At 39.6% G+C, this 15473-nt stretch overlaps 27 non-coding genes and 6 pseudogenes across 27 annotated transcripts; all 33 read left to right on the top strand.

Moving 5' to 3' along the window:
* Positions 1 to 163: 163 nt before the first annotated feature.
* On the top strand, positions 164 to 283 carry LOC146043771 (5S ribosomal RNA). The gene has a single exon (XR_014464762.1). It is a non-coding gene; the product is annotated as a 5S ribosomal RNA (ribosomal RNA).
* Positions 284 to 629: 346 nt separating this feature from the next.
* Positions 630 to 749, top strand: LOC146044047 (5S ribosomal RNA; annotated as a pseudogene).
* Positions 750 to 1092: 343 nt separating this feature from the next.
* Positions 1093 to 1211, top strand: LOC146044894 (5S ribosomal RNA). Its single transcript, XR_014465331.1, has one exon. It is a non-coding gene; the product is annotated as a 5S ribosomal RNA (ribosomal RNA).
* A 347-nt stretch (positions 1212 to 1558) lies between these two features.
* Positions 1559 to 1677, top strand: LOC146044611 (5S ribosomal RNA). The gene has a single exon (XR_014465048.1). It is a non-coding gene; the product is annotated as a 5S ribosomal RNA (ribosomal RNA).
* Positions 1678 to 2022: 345 nt separating this feature from the next.
* LOC146043754 (5S ribosomal RNA) lies at positions 2023 to 2141 on the top strand. Its single transcript, XR_014464746.1, has one exon. It is a non-coding gene; the product is annotated as a 5S ribosomal RNA (ribosomal RNA).
* A 345-nt stretch (positions 2142 to 2486) lies between these two features.
* Positions 2487 to 2605, top strand: LOC146043243 (5S ribosomal RNA). The gene has a single exon (XR_014464237.1). It is a non-coding gene; the product is annotated as a 5S ribosomal RNA (ribosomal RNA).
* A 345-nt stretch (positions 2606 to 2950) lies between these two features.
* Positions 2951 to 3070, top strand: LOC146043770 (5S ribosomal RNA). The gene has a single exon (XR_014464761.1). It is a non-coding gene; the product is annotated as a 5S ribosomal RNA (ribosomal RNA).
* A 346-nt stretch (positions 3071 to 3416) lies between these two features.
* On the top strand, positions 3417 to 3535 carry LOC146044843 (5S ribosomal RNA). Its single transcript, XR_014465280.1, has one exon. It is a non-coding gene; the product is annotated as a 5S ribosomal RNA (ribosomal RNA).
* Positions 3536 to 3879: 344 nt separating this feature from the next.
* LOC146043604 (5S ribosomal RNA) lies at positions 3880 to 3998 on the top strand. Its single transcript, XR_014464595.1, has one exon. It is a non-coding gene; the product is annotated as a 5S ribosomal RNA (ribosomal RNA).
* Positions 3999 to 4342: 344 nt separating this feature from the next.
* LOC146044659 (5S ribosomal RNA) lies at positions 4343 to 4461 on the top strand. Its single transcript, XR_014465095.1, has one exon. It is a non-coding gene; the product is annotated as a 5S ribosomal RNA (ribosomal RNA).
* Positions 4462 to 4806: 345 nt separating this feature from the next.
* On the top strand, positions 4807 to 4925 carry LOC146043426 (5S ribosomal RNA). Its single transcript, XR_014464418.1, has one exon. It is a non-coding gene; the product is annotated as a 5S ribosomal RNA (ribosomal RNA).
* A 343-nt stretch (positions 4926 to 5268) lies between these two features.
* LOC146044893 (5S ribosomal RNA) lies at positions 5269 to 5387 on the top strand. The gene has a single exon (XR_014465329.1). It is a non-coding gene; the product is annotated as a 5S ribosomal RNA (ribosomal RNA).
* A 347-nt stretch (positions 5388 to 5734) lies between these two features.
* On the top strand, positions 5735 to 5853 carry LOC146044598 (5S ribosomal RNA). The gene has a single exon (XR_014465035.1). It is a non-coding gene; the product is annotated as a 5S ribosomal RNA (ribosomal RNA).
* Positions 5854 to 6198: 345 nt separating this feature from the next.
* LOC146043753 (5S ribosomal RNA) lies at positions 6199 to 6317 on the top strand. Its single transcript, XR_014464745.1, has one exon. It is a non-coding gene; the product is annotated as a 5S ribosomal RNA (ribosomal RNA).
* Positions 6318 to 6662: 345 nt separating this feature from the next.
* LOC146044586 (5S ribosomal RNA) lies at positions 6663 to 6781 on the top strand. The gene has a single exon (XR_014465023.1). It is a non-coding gene; the product is annotated as a 5S ribosomal RNA (ribosomal RNA).
* Positions 6782 to 7126: 345 nt separating this feature from the next.
* Positions 7127 to 7245, top strand: LOC146043946 (5S ribosomal RNA; annotated as a pseudogene).
* A 345-nt stretch (positions 7246 to 7590) lies between these two features.
* Positions 7591 to 7709, top strand: LOC146043780 (5S ribosomal RNA). Its single transcript, XR_014464767.1, has one exon. It is a non-coding gene; the product is annotated as a 5S ribosomal RNA (ribosomal RNA).
* Positions 7710 to 8053: 344 nt separating this feature from the next.
* Positions 8054 to 8172, top strand: LOC146043971 (5S ribosomal RNA; annotated as a pseudogene).
* A 345-nt stretch (positions 8173 to 8517) lies between these two features.
* LOC146044631 (5S ribosomal RNA) lies at positions 8518 to 8636 on the top strand. Its single transcript, XR_014465068.1, has one exon. It is a non-coding gene; the product is annotated as a 5S ribosomal RNA (ribosomal RNA).
* A 345-nt stretch (positions 8637 to 8981) lies between these two features.
* LOC146043628 (5S ribosomal RNA) lies at positions 8982 to 9100 on the top strand. Its single transcript, XR_014464619.1, has one exon. It is a non-coding gene; the product is annotated as a 5S ribosomal RNA (ribosomal RNA).
* A 345-nt stretch (positions 9101 to 9445) lies between these two features.
* On the top strand, positions 9446 to 9564 carry LOC146044736 (5S ribosomal RNA). The gene has a single exon (XR_014465172.1). It is a non-coding gene; the product is annotated as a 5S ribosomal RNA (ribosomal RNA).
* Positions 9565 to 9908: 344 nt separating this feature from the next.
* On the top strand, positions 9909 to 10027 carry LOC146043172 (5S ribosomal RNA). The gene has a single exon (XR_014464165.1). It is a non-coding gene; the product is annotated as a 5S ribosomal RNA (ribosomal RNA).
* A 345-nt stretch (positions 10028 to 10372) lies between these two features.
* Positions 10373 to 10491, top strand: LOC146044630 (5S ribosomal RNA). Its single transcript, XR_014465067.1, has one exon. It is a non-coding gene; the product is annotated as a 5S ribosomal RNA (ribosomal RNA).
* Positions 10492 to 10836: 345 nt separating this feature from the next.
* LOC146044029 (5S ribosomal RNA) lies at positions 10837 to 10955 on the top strand (annotated as a pseudogene).
* A 345-nt stretch (positions 10956 to 11300) lies between these two features.
* On the top strand, positions 11301 to 11419 carry LOC146043563 (5S ribosomal RNA). The gene has a single exon (XR_014464555.1). It is a non-coding gene; the product is annotated as a 5S ribosomal RNA (ribosomal RNA).
* A 345-nt stretch (positions 11420 to 11764) lies between these two features.
* Positions 11765 to 11883, top strand: LOC146044587 (5S ribosomal RNA). The gene has a single exon (XR_014465024.1). It is a non-coding gene; the product is annotated as a 5S ribosomal RNA (ribosomal RNA).
* A 345-nt stretch (positions 11884 to 12228) lies between these two features.
* On the top strand, positions 12229 to 12347 carry LOC146044629 (5S ribosomal RNA). The gene has a single exon (XR_014465065.1). It is a non-coding gene; the product is annotated as a 5S ribosomal RNA (ribosomal RNA).
* A 345-nt stretch (positions 12348 to 12692) lies between these two features.
* On the top strand, positions 12693 to 12811 carry LOC146044028 (5S ribosomal RNA; annotated as a pseudogene).
* A 347-nt stretch (positions 12812 to 13158) lies between these two features.
* Positions 13159 to 13277, top strand: LOC146043562 (5S ribosomal RNA). The gene has a single exon (XR_014464553.1). It is a non-coding gene; the product is annotated as a 5S ribosomal RNA (ribosomal RNA).
* Positions 13278 to 13622: 345 nt separating this feature from the next.
* LOC146044738 (5S ribosomal RNA) lies at positions 13623 to 13741 on the top strand. Its single transcript, XR_014465174.1, has one exon. It is a non-coding gene; the product is annotated as a 5S ribosomal RNA (ribosomal RNA).
* A 345-nt stretch (positions 13742 to 14086) lies between these two features.
* LOC146044628 (5S ribosomal RNA) lies at positions 14087 to 14205 on the top strand. Its single transcript, XR_014465064.1, has one exon. It is a non-coding gene; the product is annotated as a 5S ribosomal RNA (ribosomal RNA).
* A 345-nt stretch (positions 14206 to 14550) lies between these two features.
* LOC146044027 (5S ribosomal RNA) lies at positions 14551 to 14669 on the top strand (annotated as a pseudogene).
* Positions 14670 to 15014: 345 nt separating this feature from the next.
* Positions 15015 to 15133, top strand: LOC146044627 (5S ribosomal RNA). The gene has a single exon (XR_014465063.1). It is a non-coding gene; the product is annotated as a 5S ribosomal RNA (ribosomal RNA).
* The last annotated feature ends 340 nt before the right edge of the window (positions 15134 to 15473 follow it).

The raw sequence follows: 15473 nt of genomic DNA, 5'->3' as shown, positions 1-15473 counted from the left end.
TTTAGTAGTTTAATTTAAGACCCCCTGCTAATATCATGTCCTGTAGGTCTTTTTACATTACCAACTAATGATTTTTTTTCAGTAAGCCAATACAGTTAGGAAACTTTTGTATTAGCTTACCTGGTGATAGAAGTAGAAGAGGGCAAAAAAGTGCCTGTATCTCACCTACAGCCATACCACATTGGATAGGCCCAATCTCGTCTGATCTTGGAAGCTAAGCAGTGTTGGGCCTGGTTAGTACTTGGGTGGTGAGACCACATGGGAACACCAGGTGCTGTAGGTTTTTTCACATTACTGGCAAATTGTTTTTATTCTCTAGCTATTTAAATTGGAAACTTTTTCTTTTTATAGCCAGCACTGACATTTGGAAGAGGTCAAACAGACACAATAGCCATCACCTAAAGACTTACCGTACTGTTTAGGCCCAATTCCAACTGCTTTTGGCAGCTAAACAGTGTTGAGCCTCTTTAGTAGTTTAATTTAAGACCCCCTGCTAATAACATGTCCTGTAGGTCTTTTTACATTACCAACTCATGATTTTTTTTCAGTAAGCCAATACAGTTAGGAAACTTTTTTATTAGCTTACCTGGTGATAGAAGTAGAAGAGGGCAAAAAAGTGCCTGTATCTCACCTACAGCCATACCACATTGGATAGGCCCAATCTCGTCTGATCTTGGAAGCTAACCAGTGTTGGGCCTGGTTAGTACTTGGGTGGTGAGACCACATGGGAACACCAGGTGCTGTAGGTTTTTTCATGTTACTGGCAAATTGTTTTTATTCTCTAGCTATTTAAATTGGAAACTTTTTCTTTTTATTGCCAGCACAGACATTTGGAAGAGGTCAAACAGACAAAATAGCCATCACCTAAAGACTTACCACACTGTTTAGGCCCAATTCCAACTGCTTTTGGCAGCTAAAGCGTTTAGCCTCTTTAGGAGTTTAATTTAAGACCCCCTGCTAATAGCATGTCCTGTAGGTCTTTTTACATTACCAACACATGATTTTTTTGAGTAAGCCAATAGAGTTAGGAAACTTTTTTATTAGCTTACCTGGTGATAGAAGTAGAAGAGGGCAAAAAAGTGCCTGTATCTCACCTACAGCCATACCACATTGGATAGGCCCAATCTCGTCTGATCTTGGAAGCTAAGCAGTGTTGGGCCTGGCTAGTACTTGGGTGGGAGACCACATGGGAACACCAGGTGTTGTAGGTTTTTTCACATTACTGGCAAATTGTTTTTATTCTCTAGCTATTTAAATTGGACATTTTTTTTCTTTTTATTGCCAGCACTGACATTTGGAAGAGGTCAAACAGACACAATAGCCATCACCTAAAGACTTACCATACTGTTTAGGTCCAATTCCAAGTGCTTTTGGCAGCTAAACAGTGTTGAGCCTCTTTAGTAGTTTAATTTAAGACCCCCTGCTAATAACATGTCCTGTAGGTCTTTTTACATTACCAACACATGATTTTTTTCAGTAAGCCAATACAGTTAGGAAACTTTTTTTTTAGCTTACCTGGTGATAGAAGTAGAAGAGGGCAAAAAAGTGCCTGTATCTCACCTACAGCCATACCACATTGGATAGGCCCAATCTCATCTGATCTTGGAAGCTAAGCAGTGTTGGGCCTGGTTAGTACTTGGGTGGGAGACCACATGGGAACACCAGGTGCTGTAGGTTTTTTCACATTACTGGCAAATTGTTTTTATTCTCTAGCTATTTAAATTGGAAACTTTTTCTTTTTATTGCCAGTACAGACATTTGGAAGAGGTCAAACAGACACAATAGCCATCACCTAAAGACTTACCACACTGTTTAGGCCCAATTCCAACTGCTTTTGGCAGCTAAACAGTGTTGAGCCTCTTTAGTAGTTTAATTTAAGACCCCCTGCTAATATCATGTCCTGTAGATCTTTTTACATTACCAACACATGATTTTTTTCAGTAAGCCAATATAGTTAGGAAACTTTTTTATTAGCTTACCTGGTGATAGAATTAGAAGAGGGCAAAAAAGTGCCTGTATCTCACCTACAGCCATACCACATTGGATAGGCCCAATCTCGTCTGATCTTGGAAGCGAAGCAGTGTTGGTCCTGTTTAGTACTTGGGTGGGAGACCACATGGGAACACCAGGTGCTGTAGGTTTTTTCACATTACTGGCAAATTGTTTTTATTCTCTAGCTATTTAAATTGGAAACTTTTTCTTTTTATTGCCAGTACAGACATTTGGAAGAGGTCAAACAGACACAATAGCCATCACCTGAAGACTTACCACACTGTTTAGGCCCAATTCCAACTGCTTTTGGCAGCTAAACAGTGTTGAGCCTCTTTAGTAGTTTAATTTAAGACCCCCTGCTAATATCATGTCATGTAGGTCTTTTTACATTACCAACACATGATTTTTTTCAGTAAGCCAATACAGTTAGGAAACTTTTTTATTAGCTTACCTGGTGATAGAAGTAGAAGAGGGCAAAAAAGTACATGTATCTCACCTACAGCCATACCACATTGGATAGGCCCAATCTCGTCTGATCTTGGAAGCTAAGCAGTGTTGGGCCTGATTAGTACTTGGGTGGTAGACCACATGGGAACACCAGGTGCTGTAGGTTTTTCACATTACTGGCAAATTGTTTTTATTCTCTAGCTATTTAAATTGGAAACTTTTTCTTTTTATAGCCAGCACTGACATTTGGAAGAGGTCAAACAGACACAATAGCCATCACCTAAAGACTTACCATACTGTTTAGGCCCAATTCCAACTGCTTTTGGCAGCTAAACAGTGTTGAGCCTCTTTAGTAGTTTAATTTAAGACCCCCTGCTAATAACATGTCCTGTAGGTCTTTTTACATTACCAACTAATGATTTTTTTTCAGTAAGCCAATACAGTTAGGAAACTTTTTTATTAGCTTACCTGGTGATAGAAGTAGAAGAGGGCAAAAAAGTGCCTGTATCTCACCTACAGCCATACCACATTGGATAGGCCCAATCTCGTCTGATCTTGGAAGCTAAGCAGTGTTGGGCCTGGTTAGTACTTGGGTGGTGAGACCACATGGGAACACCAGGTGCTGTAGGTTTTTTCACATTACTGGCAAATTGTTTTTATTCTCTAGCTATTTAAATTGGAAACTTTTTCTTTTTATAGCCAGCACTGACATTTGGAAGAGGTCAAACAGACACAATAGCCATCACCTAAAGACTTACCGTACTGTTTAGGCCCAATTCCAACTGCTTTTGGCAGCTAAACAGTGTTGAGCCTCTTTAGTAGTTTAATTTAAGACCCCCTGCTAATAACATGTCCTGTAGGTCTTTTTACATTACCAACTAATGATTTTTTTTCAGTAAGCCAATACAGTTAGGAAACTTTTTTATTAGCTTACCTGGTGATAGAAGTAGAAGAGGGCAAAAAAGTGCCTGTATCTCACCTACAGCCATACCACATTGGATAGGCCCAATCTCAACTGATCTTGGAAGCTAAGCAGTGTTGGGCCTGGTTAGTACTTGGGTGGGAGACCACATGGGAACACCAGGTGCTGTAGGTTTTTTCACATTACTGGCAAATTGTTTTTATTCTCTAGCTATTTAAATTGGAAACTTTTTCTTTTTATAGCCAGCACTGACATTTGGAAGAGGTCAAACAGACACAATAGCCATCACCTAAAGACTTACCACACTGTTAAGGCCCAATTCCAACTGCTTTTGGCAGCTAAACAGTGTTGAGCCTCTTTAGTAGTTTAATTTAAGACCCCCTGCTAATAACATGTCCTGTAGGTCTTTTTACATTACCAACTCATGATTTTTTTCACTAAGCCAATACAGTTAGGAAACTTTTTTATTAGCTTACCTGGTGATAGAATAGAAGAGGGCAAAAAAGTGCCTTTTTCACACCTACAGCCATACCACATTGGATAGGCCCAATCACGTCTGATCTTGGAAGCTAAGCAGTGTTGGGCCTGGTTAGTACTTGGGTGGGAGACCACATGGGAACACCAGGTGCTTTAGGTTTTTTCACATTACTGGCAAAATGTTTTTATTCTCTAGCTATTTAAATTGGAAACTTTTTCTTTTTATTGCCAGCACAGACATTTGGAAGAGGTCAAACAGACACAATAGCCATCACCTAAAGACTTACCACACTGTTAAGGCCCAATTCCAACTGCTTTTGGCAGCTAAACAGTGTTGAGCCTCTTTAGTAGTTTAATTTAAGACCCCCTGCTAATAACATGTCCTGTAGGTCTTTTTACATTACCAACTCATGATTTTTTTCACTAAGCCAATACAGTTAGGAAACTTTTTTATTAGCTTACCTGGTGATAGAATAGAAGAGGGCAAAAAAGTGGCTGTATCGCACCTACAGCCATACCACATTGGATAGGCCCAATCACGTCTGATCTTGGAAGCTAAGCAGTGTTGGGCCTGGTTAGTACTTGGGTGGGAGACCACATGGGAACACCAGGTGCTGTAGGTTTTTTCACATTACTGGCAAATTGTTTTTATTCTCTAGCTATTTAAATTGGAAACTTTTTCTTTTTATAGCCAGCACTGACATTTGGAAGAGGTCAAACAGACACAATAGCCATCACCTGAAGACTTACCACACTGTTTAGGCCCAATTCCAACTGCTTTTGGCAGCTAAACAGTGTTGAGCCTCTTTAGTAGTTTAATTTAAGACCCCCTGCTAATAACATGTCCTGTAGGTCTTTTTACATTACCAACACATGATTTTTTTCAGTAAGCCAATACAGTTAGGAAACTTTTTTATTAGCTTACCTGGTGATAGAAGTAGAAGAGGGCAAAAAAGTGCCTGTATCTCACCTACAGCCATACCACATTGGATAGTCCCAATCTCGTCTGATCTTGGAAGCTAAGCAGTGTTGGGCCTGGTTAGTACTTGGGTGGGAGACCACATGGGAACACCAGGTGCTTTAGGTTTTTTCACATTACTGGCAAAATGTTTTTATTCTCTAGCTATTTAAATTGGAAACTTTTTCTTTTTATAGCCAGCACTGACATTTGGAAGAGGTCAAACAGACAAAATAGCCATCACCTAAAGACTTACCACACTGTTTAGGCCCAATTCCAACTGCTTTTGGCAGCTAAAGCGTTTAGCCTCTTTAGGAGTTTAATTTAAGACCCCCTGCTAATAGCATGTCCTGTAGGTCTTTTTACATTACCAACACATGATTTTTTTGAGTAAGCCAATAGAGTTAGGAAACTTTTTTATTAGCTTACCTGGTGATAGAAGTAGAAGAGGGCAAAAAAGTGCCTGTATCTCACCTACAGCCATACCACATTGGATAGGCCCAATCTCGTCTGATCTTGGAAGCTAAGCAGTGTTGGGCCTGGCTAGTACTTGGGTGGGAGACCACATGGGAACACCAGGTGTTGTAGGTTTTTTCACATTACTGGCAAATTGTTTTTATTCTCTAGCTATTTAAATTGGACATTTTTTTTCTTTTTATTGCCAGCACTGACATTTGGAAGAGGTCAAACAGACACAATAGCCATCACCTAAAGACTTACCATACTGTTTAGGTCCAATTCCAAGTGCTTTTGGCAGCTAAACAGTGTTGAGCCTCTTTAGTAGTTTAATTTAAGACCCCCTGCTAATAACATGTCCTGTAGGTCTTTTTACATTACCAACACATGATTTTTTTCAGTAAGCCAATACAGTTAGGAAACTTTTTTATTAGCTTACCTGGTGATAGAAGTAGAAGAGGGCAAAAAAGTGCCTGTATCTCACCTACAGCCATACCACATTGGATAGGCCCAATCTCATCTGATCTTGGAAGCTAAGCAGTGTTGGGCCTGGTTAGTACTTGGGTGGGAGACCACATGGGAACACCAGGTGCTGTAGGTTTTTTCACATTACTGGCAAATTGTTTTTATTCTCTAGCTATTTAAATTGGAAACTTTTTCTTTTTATTGCCAGTACAGACATTTGGAAGAGGTCAAACAGACACAATAGCCATCACCTAAAGACTTACCACACTGTTTAGGCCCAATTCCAACTGCTTTTGGCAGCTAAACAGTGTTGAGCCTCTTTAGTAGTTTAATTTAAGACCCCCTGCTAATATCATGTCCTGTAGATCTTTTTACATTACCAACACATGATTTTTTTCAGTAAGCCAATATAGTTAGGAAACTTTTTTATTAGCTTACCTGGTGATAGAATTAGAAGAGGGCAAAAAAGTGCCTGTATCTCACCTACAGCCATACCACATTGGATAGGCCCAATCTCGTCTGATCTTGGAAGCGAAGCAGTGTTGGTCCTGTTTAGTACTTGGGTGGGAGACCACATGGGAACACCAGGTGCTGTAGGTTTTTTCACATTACTGGCAAATTGTTTTTATTCTCTAGCTATTTAAATTGGAAACTTTTTCTTTTTATTGCCAGTACAGACATTTGGAAGAGGTCAAACAGACACAATAGCCATCACCTGAAGACTTACCACACTGTTTAGGCCCAATTCCAACTGCTTTTGGCAGCTAAACAGTGTTGAGCCTCTTTAGTAGTTTAATTTAAGACCCCCTGCTAATATCATGTCATGTAGGTCTTTTTACATTACCAACACATGATTTTTTTCAGTAAGCCAATACAGTTAGGAAACTTTTTTATTAGCTTACCTGGTGATAGAAGTAGAAGAGGGCAAAAAAGTACATGTATCTCACCTACAGCCATACCACATTGGATAGGCCCAATCTCATCTGATCTTGGAAGCTAAGCAGTGTTGGGCCTGGTTAGTACTTGGGTGGGAGACCACATGGGAACACCAGGTGCTGTAGGTTTTTTCACATTACTGGCAAATTGTTATTATTCTCTAGCTATTTAAATTGGAAACTTTTTCTTTTTATTGCCAGCACAGACATTTGGAAGAGGTCAAACAGACACAATAGCCATCACCTAAAGACTTACCACACTGTTAAGGCCCAATTCCAACTGCTTTTGGCAGCTAAACAGTGTTGAGCCTCTTTAGTAGTTTAATTTAAGACCCCCTGCTAATATCATGTCCTGTAGGTCTTTTTACATTACCAACTCATGATTTTTTTCAGTAAGCCAATACAGTTAGGAAACTTTTTTATTAGCTTACCTGGTGATAGAAGTAGAAGAGGGCAAAAAAGTGCCTGTATCTCACCTACAGCCATACCACATTGGATAGGCCAAATCTCGTCTGATCTTGGAAGCTAAGCAGTGTTGGGCCTGGTTAGTACTTGGGTGGGAGACCACATGGGAACACCAGTTGCTGTAGGTTTTTTCACATTACTGGCAAATTGTTTTTATTCTCTAGCTATTTAAATTGGAAACTTTTTCTTTTTATTGCCAGCACTGACATTTGGAAGAGGTCAAACAGACACAATAGCCATCACCTAAAGACTTACCACACTGTTAAGGCCCAATTCCAACTGCTTTTGGCAGCTAAACAGTGTTGAGCCTCTTTAGTAGTTTAATTTAAGACCCCCTGCTAATATCATGTCCTGTAGGTCTTTTTACATTACCAACACATGATTTTTTTCAGTAAGCCAATACAGTTAGGAAACTTTTTTATTAGCTTACATGGTGATAGAAGTAGAAGAGAGCAAAAAAGTGCCTGTATCTAACCTACAGCCATACCACATTGGATAGGCCCAATCTCGTCTGATCTTGGAAGCTAAGCAGTGTTGGGCCTGGTTAGTACTTGGGTGGGAGACCACATGGGAACACCAGGTGCTGTAGGTTTTTTCACATTACTGGCAAATTGTTTTTATTCTCTAGCTATTTAAATTGGAAACTTTTTCTTTTTATTGCCAGTGCAGACATTTGGAAGAGGTCAAACAGACACAATAGCCATCACCTAATGACTTACCACACTGTTTAGGCCCAATTCCAACTGCTTTTGGCAGCTAAACAATGTTGAGCCTCTTTAGTAGTTTAATTTAAGACCCCCTGCTAATATCATGTCCTGTAGGTCTTTTTACATTACCAAGACATGATTTTTTTCAGTAAGCCAATACAGTTAGGAAACTTTTTTATTAGCTTACCTGGTGATAGAAGTAGAAGAGGGCAAAAAAGTGCCTGTATCTTACTACAGCCGTACCACATTGGATAGTCCCAATCTCGTCTGATCTTGGAAGCTAAGCAGTGTTGGGCCTGGTTAGTACTTGGGTGGGAGACCACATGGGAACACCAGGTGTTGTAGGTTTTTTCACATTACTGGCAAATTGTTTTTATTCTCTAGCTATTTAAATTGGAAACTTTTTCTTTTTATTGCCAGTACAGACATTTGGAAGAGGTCAAACAGACACAATAGCCATCACCTAAAGACTTACCACACTGTTTAGGCCCAATTCCTACTGCTTTTGGCAGCTAAACAGTGTTCAGCCTCTTTAGTAGTTTAATTTAAGACCCCCTGCTAATATCATGTCCTGTAGGTCTTTTTACATTACCAACACATGATTTTTTGCAGTAAGCCAATACAGTTAGGAAACTTTTTTATTAGCTTACATGGTGATAGAAGTAGAAGAGAGCAAAAAAGTGCCTGTATCTCACCTACAGCCATACCACATTGGATAGGCCCAATCTCGTCTGATCTTGGAAGCTAAGCAGTGTTGGGCCTGATTAGTACTTGGGTGGGAGACCACATGGGAACACCAGGTGCTGTAGGTTTTTTCACATTACTGGCAAATTGTTTTTATTCTCTAGCTATTTAAATTGGAAACTTTTTCTTTTTATTGCCAGCACTGACATTTGGAAGAGGTCAAACAGACACAATAGCCATCACCTAAAGACTTACCACACTGTTTAGGCCCAATTCCAACTGCTTTTGGCAGCTAAACAGTGTTGAGCCTCTTTAGTAGTTTAATTTAAGACCCCCTGCTAATATCATGTCCTGTAGGTCTTTTTACATTACCAACACATGATTTTTTTCAGTAAGCCAATACAGTTAGGAAACTTTTTTATTAGCTTACCTGGTGATAGAATTAGAAGAGGGCAAAAAAGTGCCTGTATCTCACCTACAGCCATACCACATTGGATAGGCCCAATCTCGTCTGATATTGGAAGCTAAGCAGTGTTGGGCCTGTTTAGTACTTGGGTGGGAGACCACATGGGAACACCAGGTGCTGTAGGTTTTTTCACATTACTGGCAAATTGTTTTTATTCTCTAGCTATTTAAATTGGAAACTTTTTCTTTTTATTGCCAGTACAGACATTTGGAAGAGGTCAAACAGACACAATAGCCATCACCTAAAGACTTACCACACTGTTTAGGCCCAATTCCAACTGCTTTTGGCAGCTAAACAGTGTTGAGCCTCTTTAGTAGTTTAATTTAAGACCCCCTGCTAATATCATGTCCTGTATGTCTTTTTACATTACCAACACATGATTTTTATCAGTAAGACAATACAGTTGGGAAACTTTTTTATTAGCTTACCTGGTTATAGAAGTAGAAGAGGGCAAAAAAGTGCTTGTATCAAACCTACAGCTATACCACATTGGATAGGCCCAATCTCGTCTGATCTTGGAAGCTAAGCAGTGTTGGGCCTGGTTAGTACTTGGGTGGGAGACCACATGGGAACACCAGGTGCTGTAGGTTTTTTCACATTACTGGCAAATTGTTTTTATTCTCTAGCTATTTAAATTGGAAATTTTTTCTTTTTATTGCCAGCACTGACATTTGGAAGAGGTCAAACAGACACAATAGCCATCACCTAAAGACTTACCATACTGTTTAGGCCCAATTCCAACTGCTTTTGGCAGCTAAACAGTGTTAAGCCTCTTTAGTAGTTTAATTTAAGACCCCCTGCTAATAACATGTCCTGTAGGTCTTTTTACATTACCAACACATGATTTTTTTCAGTAAGCCAATACAGTTAGGAAACTTTTTTATTAGCTTACCTGGTGATAGAATAGAAGAGGGCAAAAAAGTGCCTGTATCGTACATACAGCCATACCACATTGGATAGGCCCAATCTCGTCTGATCTTGGAAGCTAAGCAGTGTTGGGCCTGGTTAGTACTTGGGTGGGAGACCACATGGGAACACCAGGTGCTGTAGGTTTTTTCACATTACTGGCAAATTGTTTTTATTCTCTAGCTATTTAAATTGGAAACTTTTTCTTTTTATTGCCAGCACTGACATTTGGAAGAGGTCAAACAGACACAATAGCCATCACCTAAAGACTTACCACACTGTTTAGGCCTAATTCCAACTGCTTTTGGCAGCTAAACAGTGTTGAGCCTCTTTAGTAGTTTAATTTAAGACCTCCTGCTAATATCATGTCCTGTAGGTCTTTTTACATTACCAACACATGATTTTTTTCAGTAAGCCAATACAGTTAGGAAACTTTTGTATTAGCTTACCTGGTGATAGAAGTAGAAGAGGGCAAAAAAGTGCGTGTATCTCACCTACAGCCATACCACATTGGATAGGCCCAATCTCGTCTGATCTTGGAAGCTAAGCAGTGTTGGGCCTGATTAGTACTTGGGTGGGAGACCACATGGGAACACCAGGTGCTGTAGGTTTTTTCACATTACTGGCAAATTGTTTTTATTCTCTAGCTATTTAAATTGGAAACTTTTTCTTTTTATAGCCAGCACTGACATTTGGAAGAGGTCAAACAGACACAATAGCCATCACCTAAAGACTTACCGTACTGTTTAGGCCCAATTCCAACTGCTTTTGGCAGCTAAACAGTGTTGAGCCTCTTTAGTAGTTTAATTTAAGACCCCCTGCTAATAACATGTCCTGTAGGTCTTTTTACATTACCAACACATGATTTTTTTCAGTAAGCCAATACAGTTAGGAAACTTTTTTATTAGCTTACCTGGTGATAGAATTAGAAGAGGGCAAAAAAGTGCCTGTATCTCACCTACAGCCATACCATATTGGATAGGCCCAATCTCGTCTGATCTTGGAAGCTAAGCAGTGTTGGGCCTGTTTAGTACTTGGGTGGTAGACCACATGGGAACACCAGGTGCTATAGGTTTTTTCACATTACTGGCAAATTGTTTTTATTCTCTAGCTATTTAAATTGGAAACTTTTTCTTTTTATTGCCAGTACAGACATTTGGAAGAGGTCAAACAGACACAATAGCCATCACCTAAAGACTTACCACACTGTTTAGGCCCAATTCCAACTGCTTTTGGCAGCTAAACAGTGTTGAGCCTCTTTAGTAGTTTAATTTAAGAACCCCTGCTAATATCATGTCATGTAGGTCTTTTTACATTACCAACACATGATTTTTTTCAGTAAGCCAATACAGTTAGGAAACTTTTTTATTAGCTTACCTGGTGATAGAAGTAGAAGAGGGCAAAAAAGTGCCTGTATCTCACCTACAGCCATACCACATTGGATAGGCCCAATCTCGTCTGATCTTGGAAGCTAAGCATTGTTGGGCCTGGTTAGTACTTGGGTGGGAGACCACATGGGAACACCAGGTGCTTTAGGTTTTTTCACATTACTGGCAAATTGTTTTTATTCTCTAGCTATTTAAATTGGAAACTTTTTCTTTTTATTGCCAGTACAGACATTTGGAAGAGGTCAAACATACACAATAGCCATCACCTAAAGACTTACCACACTGTTTAGGCCCAATTCCAACTGCTTTTGGCAGCTAAACAGTGTTGAGCCTCTTTAGTAGTTTAATTTAAGACCCCCTGCTAATATCATGTCATGTAGGTCTTTTTACATTACCAACACATGATTTTTTTCAGTAAGCCAATACAGTTAGGAAACTTTTTTATTAGCTTACCTGGTGATAGAAGTAGAAGAGGGTAAAAAAGTGCCTGTATCTCACCTACAGCCATACCACATTGGATAGTCCCAATCTCGTCTGATCTTGGAAGCTAAGCAGTGTTGGGCCTGGTTAGTACTTGGGTGGGAGACCACATGGGAACACCAGGTGCTGTAGGTTTTTTCACATTACTGGCAAATTGTTTTTATTCTCTAGCTATTTAAATTGAAAACTTTTTCTTTTTATTGCCAGCACTGACATTTGGAAGAGGTCAAACAGACACAATAGCCATCACATAAAGACTTACCACACTGTTTAGGCCCAATTCCAACTGCTTTTGGCAGCTAAACAGTGTTGAGCCTCTTTAGTAGTTTAATTTAAGACCCCCTGCTAATATCATGTCCTGTATGTCTTTTTACATTACCAACACATGATTTTTTTCAGTAAGCCAATACAGTTAGGAAACTTTTGTATTAGCTTACCTGGTGATAGAAGTAGAAGAGGGCAAAAAAGTGCGTGTATCTCACCTACAGCCATACCACATTGGATAGGCCCAATCTCGTCTGATCTTGGAAGCTAAGCAGTGTTGGGCCTGATTAGTACTTGGGTGGGAGACCACATGGGAACACCAGGTGCTGTAGGTTTTTTCACATTACTGGCAAATTGTTTTTATTCTCTAGCTATTTAAATTGGAAACTTTTTCTTTTTATAGCCAGCACTGACATTTGGAAGAGGTCAAACAGACACAATAGCCATCACCTAAAGACTTACCGTACTGTTTAGGCCCAATTCCAACTGCTTTTGGCAGCTAAACAGTGTTGAGCCTCTTTAGTAGTTTAATTTAAGACCCCCTGCTAATAACATGTCCTGTAGGTCTTTTTACATTACCAACACATGATTTTTTTCAGTAAGCCAATACAGTTAGGAAACTTTTTTATTAGCTTACCTGGTGATAGAATTAGAAGAGGGCAAAAAAGTGCCTGTATCTCACCTACAGCCATACCATATTGGATAGGCCCAATCTCGTCTGATCTTGGAAGCTAAGCAGTGTTGGGCCTGTTTAGTACTTGGGTGGTAGACCACATGGGAACACCAGGTGCTATAGGTTTTTTTCACATTACTGGCAAATTGTTTTTATTCTCTAGCTATTTAAATTGGAAACTTTTTTCTTTTTATTGCCAGTACAGACATTTGGAAGAGGTCAAACAGACACAATAGCCATCACCTAAAGACTTACCACACTGTTTAGGCCCAATTCCAACTGCTTTTGGCAGCTAAACAGTGTTGAGCCTCTTTAGTAGTTTAATTTAAGACCCCCTGCTAATATCATGTCCTGTAGGTCTTTTTACATTACCAACACATGATTTTTTTCAGTAAGCCAATACAGTTAGGAAACTTTTTTATTAGCTTACCTGGTGATAGAAGTAGAAGAGGGCAAAAAAGTGCCTGTATCTCACCTACAGCCATACCACATTGGATAGGCCCAATCTCGTCTGATCTTGGAAGCTAAGCATTGTTGGGCCTGGTTAGTACTTGGGTGGGAGACCACATGGGAACACCAGGTGCTTTAGGTTTTTTCACATTACTGGCAAATTGTTTTTATTCTCTAGCTATTTAAATTGGAAACTTTTTCTTTTTATTGCCAGTACAGACATTTGGAAGAGGTCAAACATACACAATAGCCATCACCTAAAGACTTACCACACTGTTTAGGCCCAATTCCAACTGCTTTTGGCAGCTAAACAGTGTTGAGCCTCTTTAGTAGTTTAATTTAAGACCCCCTGCTAATATCATGTCATGTAGGTCTTTTTACATTACCAACACATGATTTTTTTCAGTAAGCCAATACAGTTAGGAAACTTTTTTATTAGCTTACCTGGTGATAGAAGTAGAAGAGGGTAAAAAAGTGCCTGTATCTCACCTACAGCCATACCACATTGGATAGTCCCAATCTCGTCTGATCTTGGAAGCTAAACAGTGTTGGGCCTGGTTAGTACTTGGGTGGGAGACCACATGGGAACACCAGGTGCTGTAGGTTTTTTCACATTACTGGCAAATTGTTTTTATTCTCTAGCTATATAAATTGAAAACTTTTTCTTTTTATTGCCAGCACTGACATTTGGAAGAGGTCAAACAGACACAATAGCCATCACATAAAGACTTACCACACTGTTTAGGCCCAATTCCAACTGCTTTTGGCAGCTAAACAGTGTTGAGCCTCTTTAGTAGTTTAATTTAAGACCCCCTGCTAATATCATGTCCTGTATGTCTTTTTACATTACCAACACATGATTTTGTTCAGTAAACCAATACAGTTAGGAAACTTTTGTATTAGCTTACCTGGTGATAGAAGTAGAAGAGGGCAAAAAAGTGCGTGTATCTCACCTACAGCCATACCACATTGGATAGGCCCAATCTCGTCTGATCTTGGAAGCTAAGCAGTGTTGGGCCTGATTAGTACTTGGGTGGGAGACCACATGGGAACACCAGGTGCTGTAGGTTTTTTCACATTACTGGCAAATTGTTTTTATTCTCTAGCTATTTAAATTGGAAACTTTTTCTTTTTATAGCCAGCACTGACATTTGGAAGAGGTCAAACAGACACAATAGCCATCACCTAAAGACTTACCGTACTGTTTAGGCCCAATTCCAACTGCTTTTGGCAGCTAAACAGTGTTGAGCCTCTTTAGTAGTTTAATTTAAGACCCCCTGCTAATAACATGTCCTGTAGGTCTTTTTACATTACCAACACATGATTTTTTTCAGTAAGCCAATACAGTTAGGAAACTTTTTTATTAGCTTACCTGGTGATAGAATTAGAAGAGGGCAAAAAAGTGCCTGTATCTCACCTACAGCCATACCATATTGGATAGGCCCAATCTCGTCTGATCTTGGAAGCTAAGCAGTGTTGGGCCTGTTTAGTACTTGGGTGGTAGACCACATGGGAACACCAGGTGCTATAGGTTTTTTCACATTACTGGCAAATTGTTTTTATTCTCTAGCTATTTAAATTGGAAACTTTTTCTTTTTATTGCCAGTACAGACATTTGGAAGAGGTCAAACAGACACAATAGCCATCACCTAAAGACTTACCACACTGTTTAGGCCCAATTCCAACTGCTTTTGGCAGCTAAACAGTGTTGAGCCTCTTTAGTAGTTTAATTTAAGACCCCCTGCTAATATCATGTCCTGTATGTCTTTTTACATTACCAACACATGATTTTTTTCAGTAAGCCAATACAGTTAGGAAACTTTTGTATTAGCTTACCTGGTGATAGAAGTAGAAGAGGGCAAAAAAGTGCGTGTATCTCACCTACAGCCATACCACATTGGATAGGCCCAATCTCGTCTGATCTTGGAAGCTAAGCAGTGTTGGGCCTGATTAGTACTTGGGTGGGAGACCACATGGGAACACCAGGTGCTGTAGGTTTTTTCACATTACTGGCAAATTGTTTTTATTCTCTAGCTATTTAAATTGGAAACTTTTTCTTTTTATAGCCAGCACTGACATTTGGAAGAGGTCAAACAGACACAATAGCCATCACCTAAAGACTTACCGTACTGTTTAGGCCCAATTCCAACTGCTTTTGGCAGCTAAACAGTGTTGAGCCTCTTTAGTAGTTTAATTTAAGACCCCCTGCTAATAACATGTCCTGTAGGTCTTTTTACATTACCAACACATGATTTTTTTCAGTAAGCCAATACAGTTAGGAAACTTTTTTATTAGCTTACCTGGTGATAGAATTAGAAGAGGGCAAAAAAGTGCCTGT

Source organism: Crinia signifera, chromosome 19 (genome assembly GCF_055691185.1).
Source record: "Crinia signifera chromosome 19, ASM5569118v1, whole genome shotgun sequence".
NCBI classification, from domain to species: domain Eukaryota; kingdom Metazoa; phylum Chordata; class Amphibia; order Anura; family Myobatrachidae; genus Crinia; species Crinia signifera.
This window is presented reverse-complemented; position numbering and strand designations above follow the sequence as displayed.